Source organism: Mastomys coucha, unplaced genomic scaffold, assembly GCF_008632895.1.
Source record: "Mastomys coucha isolate ucsf_1 unplaced genomic scaffold, UCSF_Mcou_1 pScaffold3, whole genome shotgun sequence".
Classification (NCBI taxonomy): domain Eukaryota; kingdom Metazoa; phylum Chordata; class Mammalia; order Rodentia; family Muridae; genus Mastomys; species Mastomys coucha.
The window spans coordinates 58,089,134-58,100,339 of record NW_022196909.1 but is presented as its reverse complement, the minus strand read 5'-3'; positions in this window follow the sequence as shown (position 1 = coordinate 58,100,339).

Here is an 11,206-nt window from a genome sequence, read left to right as displayed (position 1 = left end):
ATTTTCCCCTTTTCCATTTTCATACCTGTGTATATGGTATGCATGTGTGCGTTTGTGCATATGTGCATATGGGTGGGCACTTGTGCGTTTGTGCATATGTGCATATGGGTAGGTACACCTATATCTGGGTGCATGTGAATGTATAGGACCAAGGTTGATTTCAGACATCATCCTCCATCACATATCTAGGTTATTCACTGAGACAAATGTCTCAAGAAAACCTAGCCCTTGATAGTTGTGGTGGTTTGAATGAAAATGGTCCCCATAGACTCATAGGGAGTTGCATTATTGGAGGTGTGGCCTTGTTGGAGGAAGTATGTCACAAGAGGTGGACTTTGCTCAAGCCAGGCCCAGTATCTCACTCTTTTCCCGTTGCTTGATGATCCAGATATAGAACTCAGCTATTTCTGCAGTATTGTGGACTTTCATTGACCTGTACAGATTGTGTCTACTGGACCTCAGATTTGAAAACCTAAAAGAATGGGGTAGACTATAGACTGATACTGTAGACAATCTTACTTCACTTTCAGTGTACCTTTATACACGAGTGTAACAACAAGAAAGGTTGGTTGTTTGAGGTCAGAAAAGCGTGGTCATAAAAATATGATCAGAAAACCATGTAAATAAATGCCAGTAAGCACATACTAAATATTAACAATGCAGTACTTTCTGAGAATTTTCTCAGGACAGATCAATTTAAACATAATACCTGACCAGCACTATAGATTATTTCTGGGAAAGCATGATTACAGAATGTGGCATTCTCTAGTTATTCATTTTCATGTTGTGGAGTATATTAGAAAGACTTAACAATACTTCTTAAATGATACAATTGATCCCTATGACTCTTGAAGTGAAGAATAAAGACTGTAGCACAAACCCTATAAACACTAAAAAATTATTAAGAGAATATTAAAGACATTAGAGAGATGCTTCAATATTTAAGAGCACTAGCTGCTCTTCTAGAGGAACTGGATTCAATTCCCAGGATCTACAATGTGGCTCACAACCATCTGTAATGCCAGTTCCAGGGGATACATGCTCTCTTTTGGTATGTGAAGGTGTAAGGCACTTGGTACATGCACACATATACACAGGGAAAAAAAACACCCACATGCATCATCTTTAAAAATTAAAAAAGAGAATGCAACAAATATCTCTACCTAAAATTTGATAACCTGTAGGGAAAGTTTTAGGACAGACAAGACTATATATAAAGATATGCAAGACCTTGTCTCAAACCAAGTATAACAAAACATTATGACTTAAACATAAAAAGATAATGCACCATAGCTATGATGTTTAATTTCTGTGGTCAATTTGACTTACTTGAATTAATTCATGCCTAGAAAATGTGGTAGGACACACTTTTGTGTGTGTCTATGTGCACATTTCTAGAGATGATTGGCAGACTGGCAAGTGAGGAGAACCTGTGGAGAAGATGGTTGGCATTATCCAATAGGCTGGGTCCCTCCATGAATAAAATTCAGAAGCAGAGGAACTCACACACCCTATACTCAACTCCTTTTTACAACATCCTGTTGTGGGCCATGTGAAATTAATTGCAAAACAGTTTTAGAACTTGTTAAGAGCCATCTAAGAAAGCCTAAAGGCATACAAGTAAGTTATCTAAAAATGGCCCACCATGTTATAGGGCTGCGATGAGTAAGCTCTGAATTGCAGGGTCCTTAGAGACTTCATTCCAGGATGGCTTCTTACTGCTGATATGCTTTTCCTGTCACTATTACATAGTCTAATGATTCCTGCCCACTCTATTGGACAGATTAACATAAAGATACATTTTCATAAATTAATACTGTTTAAATAAATTAATGATTTTATAGAATTCCTGATTTGACTCAAATAATTTTAGGAAGAAAGGTTTTTTTTTGTTGTTGTTTTGGGGGTTTTGTTTTTGTTTTTGTTTTTGTTTTTTTGGTTTTTCAAGACAGGGTTTCTCTGAATATCCCTGGCTGTCCTGGAACTCACTCGGTAGACCAGGCTGGCCTCGAACTCAGAAATCCTCCTGCCTCTGCCTCCCAAGTGCTGGAATTAAAGGCGTGTGTCACCACCACCTGGATGGGAAGAAAGTTTTAAGAGATAGGTTTAGTTGTTCTGCCAGAAAGATAAAATAAAGTTAGAATCAAGAATAGATGTTCCCTCTCCTCATCACTCCTCATGGAATAATAAGTAAAGGCTGCATAATAAGGAATACAATGAGCTTGCACAATTACACTCAAAAAGAGAAGTATGCTTGGGACAAATTTGTGATCAAGGAAAAATGTTCATTCTAGGTCAGGTCCAAGGATGAAGCCACAAGTGTGCACTATATGAAAGTGAGGCCATGTGAAACTATGGCTTTGAACTTACAATGAGCTTATAGAATGAAACACTGCTGTGAACTTAATATCAACATCCTCCTGTAACTCCCATTTTGTGTAACATTTTATCTATGAGGCAATTTTCTAAAGAACTTTTATCTATGAATGTATAAAAAGGCCAGAGAAAAGGAATAGGTGGTGGTTGGGGGGCTCTTCTCCATCCACTAAATGTATATAGATATGTATATATCTGCATGCATATATATGTGTGTGTGTGTGTGTGTGTGTGCGTGTGTGTTTAGGTATATGTGTATTTATGTAAGTATGCATACATACTTGTGGAGTTGATGAGTCAAATGGCCAGGCTCAACTAGTGTACATGTATGTGCATCTGTGTGTGCCTATGTGTGTGCTTGAATTCTCCATTTTTTTCCTTTTTTTTCTCTCTGTCTGATTCACAAAAAAATTGTTGATAAGTACGTAATATCCTGAGAATTTAAAGTAGAAATGACTGATTGTTTTTATATATAAAAATTATATTTGTGGTTCTTTTAAGTTTTTATAAAATTACTTATTAAGATAAATAACTCATGATTGATCCTTTCTTTGTGACCACAAATTGAAGTCTGACAGTGAAAGACACTGGCTGAGAACAACACCTTGCTTTAATCTTTAACAAGTTTCTTAGACAAGAATGCATGTGGTTCTTGTGAATAATTTGTTTTTCATCTGTAAAACATTTAATCATGTAAAGGTATTGGGGAACATGCTGTTTAATTATCTGGGGCCCATACTTTCTGTGACCAGTGAGAAAATCTGAAACCCTTAACTCTGTGAGGAAAATTCACACACTTGCACAAACAAACTTAGTGCATGAAGCAAAGGCAGGTTCCAATAAGTAAGTTCCAACAACTTCATACATACATACATACATACATACAGACAGACAGACAGACAGACAGAGAGGTAGACAGACAAACAGACATATACACATTCATACATTGAGTGGATGGAGCAAAGCTCTAACAAGCAGGCTCCAACCATTTTACATATATACATAAATACATATACATACATATGCAGCTTTGGTGGATAAAGCAAAGTTCAGGTGAACCATTTTACACACATACATATATACACATATACATATACACATACACATGTATACATACATGCATATATGCATATTTGCATATATGCATTTATACACATATACCCATGTACACTATTCACTGTTGGTGGAAAGAGCAAAACTCTAATGAGTAAACTCTGACAACATTTTTTCTTTTAGCATTTTTATATTTCCTCAGACAAAGTTCTCTACGTAAGAATTACTTCATTCAAAAAGATAAAATTGTTACACAAGAGTTACAGAAGTATTATTGATAGCATGTTCTATTAAAACTTGTACCTAACTAGACATTTTTTAATCTATCTTTTATTCTATAGGCTCACTATAAGTTCAAAGGAGTAGTTTAATCTACCTTTCATTCAATATGTTCATTATAAGCTCAAAGCAATATTTTTTATGTCATAAGTTAATAATGTTTTTTATCAAGAAACAGGTCATCTGTCTTACATCTTAGTTTTGAAGTCTAGCTAACCATCTGTTCTTACTCTCATAATAATTACTCACTCCTTGTTCATCACCTTATTTATCATGGTGCACACATGGTCTCTGGACCTAACCTGAAATGAATGTTTTCCTTGATCACTAATTTGTTCCAAGCCTATTTTCCTTCCAAGTGCAAGTTATGTACTTGTAACACACGGAAGCTCACTGTATTCCTCTTCCAATGTATGCATCCTTGACTTGCTATCCTATGAGGAGGGGCATATTCTATTCTTGAATCTACTTTACTATATCTTTCTGACAAAACAACTTAAACCATCTTCTTAAACTTTCTACCAATTACTCTAACTTCCTAAAACTATTTAAATCAAATCAAGAATTCTGTAAAATCATTAATTAATCTAAATTACATTATTTTTACAAGAGTTAATTTTCATGTGGAACTGAAGGAAGTATGCTCAATGGAGTGGCCTCATACCAAGGAATTCTTAATAACTATAGGCAGAAAAGGTCTTTCTTTGCCCAATCACACCATGTTATTCAGCAGTGGCAAACAAGACAGGCACAGCAGCAGCCAGAAGCAATCCTGGGATGAAGCCCTGGGGTCATACCTCTAGGGCTCACCTATCACAGCCAGGCAAAACAGTGGGCAGTCTCCAGGAAGCTCAGGTGCCCAGTGCAGCTCTTCCTGTATGGTGTTTGTGTGGTGTTTGTGGTGTGTGTGTGTTTCCTTCTTTTTGCCAGCCTCAGAGAATTAAATTTTGCATCCAAACTCTTTTTGCTGGCCCCAGAAAATTAAGTCCCTTAGGGAAAAGTCTCCTGAATGATTAATCACCAACTCCACACATTCCCTGCAGTACCTGATGTGTCAAAGCTGGCCTTCCACAACATCCATATTGACTGCCCACCAACATTGAATTTTAGGGTATTCACCCTTTGAATGTCGACTTACAGGAGTTGAGGGTACTATGACTTGGGTCTTAAGAGCCACCTTGAGCCTTCTTTCATAATCCAGTATCAGTCAAAGATCACTTACCCTAAGGGAGCTTCCTTTCCCTACCAATTCAATACAAGACACACATATCAAGCCACAGACAGAAGAAGCTTGATGTTGTCAACTTGGTTCAAAGGCACTGGTTTTTAAAACAAGTTGTTATTACAAACACACACACACACACACACACACACACACACACACATGCACAAAACAAGGCTGAAACTATGAACTTATATAGGAGGGGAAACCCAATTAATTTAATCTCTGAAGGTTTATTTTATCTTATAACTCTCAGGCCATACCCCATCATTGAGAAAGTCAGGGCAGGGACTCAAGGCAGAAACTAAAGCAAAGACCATGGAGGATTCGTGTTTACTGGCTTTTTCCCCATGGCTTGCTTAGATTACTTTCTTATAGGACCTAGAACCATAAACTTAAGGACACCACACACAGTGATTATTTCTTCCCACATCAATTATTAATCAAGAAGATTCCCAATTATCCACAGGACAATATGATAAAGGAATTTTCTCAACTGAGATTCCCTCTTCTCTCACAACTCCAACTTGTGTCAGGCTAACAGTAACAACAAAATAACCAGGAAAATCTCTTTAATATATTATACTTACAATTCTTAGCAGAATGAACAAACATTGAGTTAACCTCTGCACTATCTCTTGAGCCCCCACCTTAGGTTTTTTTGGGTTTTTTGTTTGTTTGTTTGTTTAAACAGGCTCTTTCACTATATTGGGGCTTGCTAAGTCAGCCAGGATGGGTGGCCAGTTCAGACATCTAGCTGTCTCTGCCTCCCCAGCTTTCTTTTCTTTTCTTTTGTTTTTTATATGGGTGCTGGGGTTTAAACTTGGGTCCTCACACTTGCAGCGCAAGTGCTTCAGTGACTGAACTCTCTTGCCAACCCACTACTAGCGTAACAGGATCTTAAACATCTAATCCAGATTTCCTAGTTTTATGTGTGGGCCATCAGATGCTCAGAGAGGAAAGGTGGTTTCTCCAGGGAACACAGCTGATTTCCTGAGGAAGGGTGATTCATACTCGGGTATACTGTGTTTCAGATGAGGAATCTCTCCTCCATTCTGCTCACCTTCCAGAGGACTCTCTTACATTCTACAAAAGGTCATCTCTTGCAGATGTCACCTCTAAAGTCATAAATCATTTCTGTACAAAAGGACAAACAGCCAGCCCAAAAGTGGGATGGTGGAGATCTTTCCCCTGCTGGCTCTGCTGCTCTTTGGAACATGAAGATGAGCTGCCCAGCACCCATAAAACACTGCTATGCTCTGTTTGGTGACTAGGGGATGGTAAGTAAGAACTTCACGGATATGGCAGCATCCCTCCCAGCAAGCCATTTTCTCCCCATCTCATTTGACAAGACCAGGACAAAAAAATTACCTTCCAGGGGCATGATTAAAAGAGCCAGTGTGCTCTTAAACATGCTCCCATACCGGAGCTGAGAGAGTACACACTCATGCCAAATTTGCAAAAGAGAAATCAGGAACCGCTCACCCACTGGGAATCATGTGGCTGTTGGGCAACACTGTACTGTAACTTCATAATTTGAGACAATACTTTATGTTGGCTACATTGGGTTCTTATCCCTGGCTGGTGATACTGGGACACTTCTCTGGTCCTATATAACTTGTATACATACTGTGCTAATATCCAAGCATATTGAGTCACAGACTTTTTTTTTCTTGTTTTTAATACTTAGTATGGGGAAATCACACAGTCATGGTACATTTTTATCAGTTGCCACTGAAGAACCTGACATGGCAAATTACCTTCCACAGAGAAGTCAAGTTGCACAGAAAGCAGTGAGCTTTGTGGTTTCCAGTGATGTTAGAATTAAGCTCTGTAGGATTTGGGGTGCTTCCTTGACATCAGAAAAATCTCTGGCCTGGAGAGCAAGGAGCCAGAGACTTATTTTTAGTTAACTTTTGTGGTTCACTGAAGTCAATCTGAGATATTATAAAATGGTCTCATTGTATATAATATATTTAGTAAATATACATAATAGTGCAAAGGTTGTGTTAGAACATTTTCCATCATTCTAAAGATGCCATCTGCTTGTTAGTAGTCACTCACCATTCCTGGGTACTTTCTGTTTCTATGGAACTGCCATTTCTGCTCATTCCATGCAAATGAGTAGATGAAGGGATAATATTATGCCCATTGTTCTTTTACTCAACAAGCCACTTAGCAATATACACTCAGCAGGTGCTATGTGCCAGACACAAATAGGTGCTAGAGATTTGTTCCAAAGTGAGTAATGCAGTTTCACTCTACAGGGAAGGCAAGATCTTATACAGTCAATGCAATAAAAAAGAGCCAGGTATGGAGAAAGATTCATGTAAGCCTAACCCTTGAGAGGTGAAGTCAGGAGCTTCAGGGACTCGGGAACATCATCAGCTGTATAGCAAGTCTAATGCCTGCCTAGAATACAGGAGACCATGTCAAAAGAAAGAGAAAAGGAGGGGGTGGGGTGAAGGAGAAGAAGAGGGAGGGAGGGAAGGGGGTGAGGGTGAAGGAGAAGATGAAGAAGAGGGAAGGGAAGGGAAGGGGAAGGGGGGATAGGGATGGGAAGCTTGAGGAAGGGAAGGGAAGGTCACAAGTTTTGCAGAATTTTTCTCTAAAGAAGCCATAGGACCAAGGAAGCGTCTTGAAGGAATAGCATATTTCAAACCATAGAACTGCTAAGAGACATCTAGACCTAAAACTGGGCTGAGTCTGAGAGACCAGAGCTGCTATGGCAATCAATGGCACAGTATGATGTTTGTGGGGTAGTTTAGGAATGCCAGAGGAGGTGATGAATCGGGGTGAGTAAAGGCAGGTCACAAACCCCTGATGTGACCCCTAGAATGCTCTGACAGGCTTGAGGGAGGATTGCTTGTGACATGGGAACATTACAAGCATACTGGGACAGGCAAACATGCTAACAGGGGGAACCGTTAAGGATATTGGTGAAGGAACTGGGGTAAGGGATCCGACTAGGAGGTGACCCAGCCACCAGCCATTTGAATCCCCAAATCATAAGATCTGTTCTAAGAGATGTCTAGTCTTAGGAGTAGTCATTCAGTTTCTCTAAATTGCTTGTCTGAGAGTTCTCCTGTTTGTGAATTAAGAAGAATAGCACTGGTTTTCCTCTTGGGCACTGGTTCTCAGTCTATGGGTCAACCCCTTTTGGGGTCACCTAAGACAAGGAAAAAACACAGATATTTACATTATAATTTGTAATAGTGGCAAATCACAGTTATGAAGTAGCAACAAAAATAATTTTATGGTCGGGGGCCACCACAACATGAGGGACTGTATTAAAGGGTTGCATCACTAGGAATATTGGGAACCACTGTTCTAGGGGCTTGTGTGTGTTCATGTGTGTTCATGTGTATATGGCATAAATATGTGTGCAGATGCCCATGCTTATATATACATAAAAGCCAGAAGCCAGCATCAGGGCACGTCCTTAGTCACTATTCACCTCATTTAAGGAGACAGACCTCTCACTGAACCCCAAAGATGATAATTCAGTGAGGCTGGCTCTGGGCCAAGCCCTGGAATCCTCCTGCCTCTGCCTCCTTGGCACTGAGATGGTAAGTGTATGCCACCACCCCTGCCTCTTTTAGGTAGCTTCTGGGAGTCAAATTCAAGTCCTCTTGTTTGCATAGTAAGCACTTGGCCAACATCCCTCTCTGGGGTTTTGACTGTGAGAGTGAAGTGACAGATGCACCTCCGTCATTTCACACCATACTATCCACAAGGCGGGTCCCCAAATCTGTGAGAGCTATTGGGTAGCTGGAACCTCTCCATGTCCCGCTCTATACAGTACACTTTAGTGAGCACTCCCATGAGTTAAGGGCTGTAACTGAAGTGGAGATATTATTCCTACCTTTGGGCCATGCTAATAGAACAGGGTAAAACCAAAGCCTTGTGTGTGTGTGTGTGTCTGTGTGTGTCTGTGTGTGTGTACATGTATGTGTGTGCATGATGTGGAATCTTCAGATCAGCCCTGGCTTAGATACCATCCACCTTGTGGTTTTGTTTTGTTGTTGTTTGTTTTTATTTTGAGACAGGGTCTCTCATTGACCAGGAGCTCACCAAGCAGGCTGGACTGGTCAGTGAGCCTCAAGGATTCTCTGGCCTTTACTTCTCCTGCATTGAAATTACAGGCCTATGTTACCATGCTGGCTTCTTTATATGGGTGTTGGGGATTGAACTCAATTCTCATATTGGTGTGACAAGTACTTTTCCAACTGGGCGGCCACTACAATCCTTTTGTTCTATTGTTTCACCAGTCTCTTTGGCTGTGGTAGAAGTATACAAGACTGAGGAATGTACTTTAGGGGGAAATGTGTTAATTCTTCCTGAGGAAATATAAATAAGTGTCTATTCACCATAGAAAGGATATGAGTGACAGACCAAAGGACTGGTTCCATGCAAGTCTATCTCAGGAAAACAAGCATTTAAGTAGAATTAGTTATCAAAGTAAGGGTGAACAAAAGTTTACTTTTAGGAACATGGGCAACTGAGGAGCAGCTGCCCCCTGAAGAAAATAACCTCTTCATGCATTCTCCATGATAGAAAGCCAATGGTCACAATCTGATGGTGTGTTCTTTTGCTAAGCATAGCTACTCAAAGCTATGTATATTCATGTATAGATAGCTATGTATATATGTATAAACATACACATAGCTCAACAGGACAATGGTCATGCCATGCCTGGAGAACAGCATCCCACAAAAGGAGACAGCGGGTCCAGCTCTAGGATGAGTAGACAAATGTTCAGGACATGTCATGTCAGCCCATTCACGGCCCTCAACTGTGTTTGATGACAAGTCAGTTTCGTAAAGGGCAGCCTTTGTCTCTGGTGGCCCTAGCCAGTCTGTGACTTTTCTGAATAGCTATGACATTCCTACTCTTCTGGAAAGTTGTTCTCGCTCTGCCCACCATCAGTTGATCCCATCTGTTTGCCAGTGAAGCCATCTTTTTGCATGCTGCCCTGAACTATATCTTAGTAGCCTACCTTCAATTTGTAAGACCTCTATATAGATGATTAAACATCATGGGCTCATTTGTTTAGTTATTGGGATCTACTTGACATGTGTGTATGATATACACAAAGCAGAAGTTAAGGATTCACCATTTGATGGATATCTGAATTGCTTTCTATTTGAGATAATTGTAGCCAAACTACAATGACTGTTCATTACCCATCTATCTATGGGTCTTTCTTTCTCTTTCTCTCTCTCTTTCCCTCTCTCTCTCTTTCTCTCTCTCTTTCTTTCTCTCTTTCTTTCTCTCTTTCTTTCTTTCTCTCTTTCTTTCTTTCTTTCTTTCTTTCTTTCTTTCTTTCTTTCTTTCTTTCTTTCTGGTAAACACATGGGAATAGACCAGCTTGGTCACTGGGCACACACATGCTAAACTTTACAAAAGTTGTGTTTTAAATTCAGTAGTCATGCTTAAGAAAACACACAAGCATCTAACCCTGTTCTCTCACTGAACAACTTAAGTCACCTGTCTTAGAATGAAAACAAGTGATGACGGAGCGGAGGAGGGGCAGGAGAGTTAACAATGGAGTGACACTGATGTGGGTGAGAAGATAACAGTGACAGCAATATTTGGGAGGGCAGGAAGATAATGACAGTGACAACATTACCAAGGACAGGAGGATTGCGATGATAATAGCAATATTACCCATGATGTTCCTGCAGAAATTACCATGTGCAGCTTGGTATAAACAAGGCTGACAGTTTCCAGTGTCATGAAGAGATATTACCATCCTCATGTTAAAGTTCAGGAGACTGGCTGGGCAGTGGTGGTGCAACCCTTTAATCCCAGCACTTGGGAGGCAGAGGCAGCCTGGTCTACAGTTCCATGACAGCCAGGGCTATACAGAAAAACCTTGTCTTGAAAACAACAACAAAAAAGTTCAAGAGACTGGAGCTCAGCTATACTTACTTTCTCCAGGTCATGTGAATCCATTTGGAAACCCATACTTCCTACCAACGCTGAGATGGTCTGTAAGAACCTTTCCTAAAAATGCTTATTTACTCCCCCCAAATGAGACGAAAACCATTATCAGAAGCAACTTGAGAAGAAAAGGGTTTGATTCACACACAGATTCCCCTAACCATTCATCATCAAAAGCAGTGAGCACAGGAACTCAAGCAGGGCAGGAACCTGGAGGCAGGAGCTGATGTAAAGGCCATGGAGGAGTGCTGCTTACTGGCTTTCTCAGCCTCTTCTCTTCTCTTCTCTTCTCTTCTCTTCTCTTCTCTTCTCTTCTCTTCTCTTCTCTTC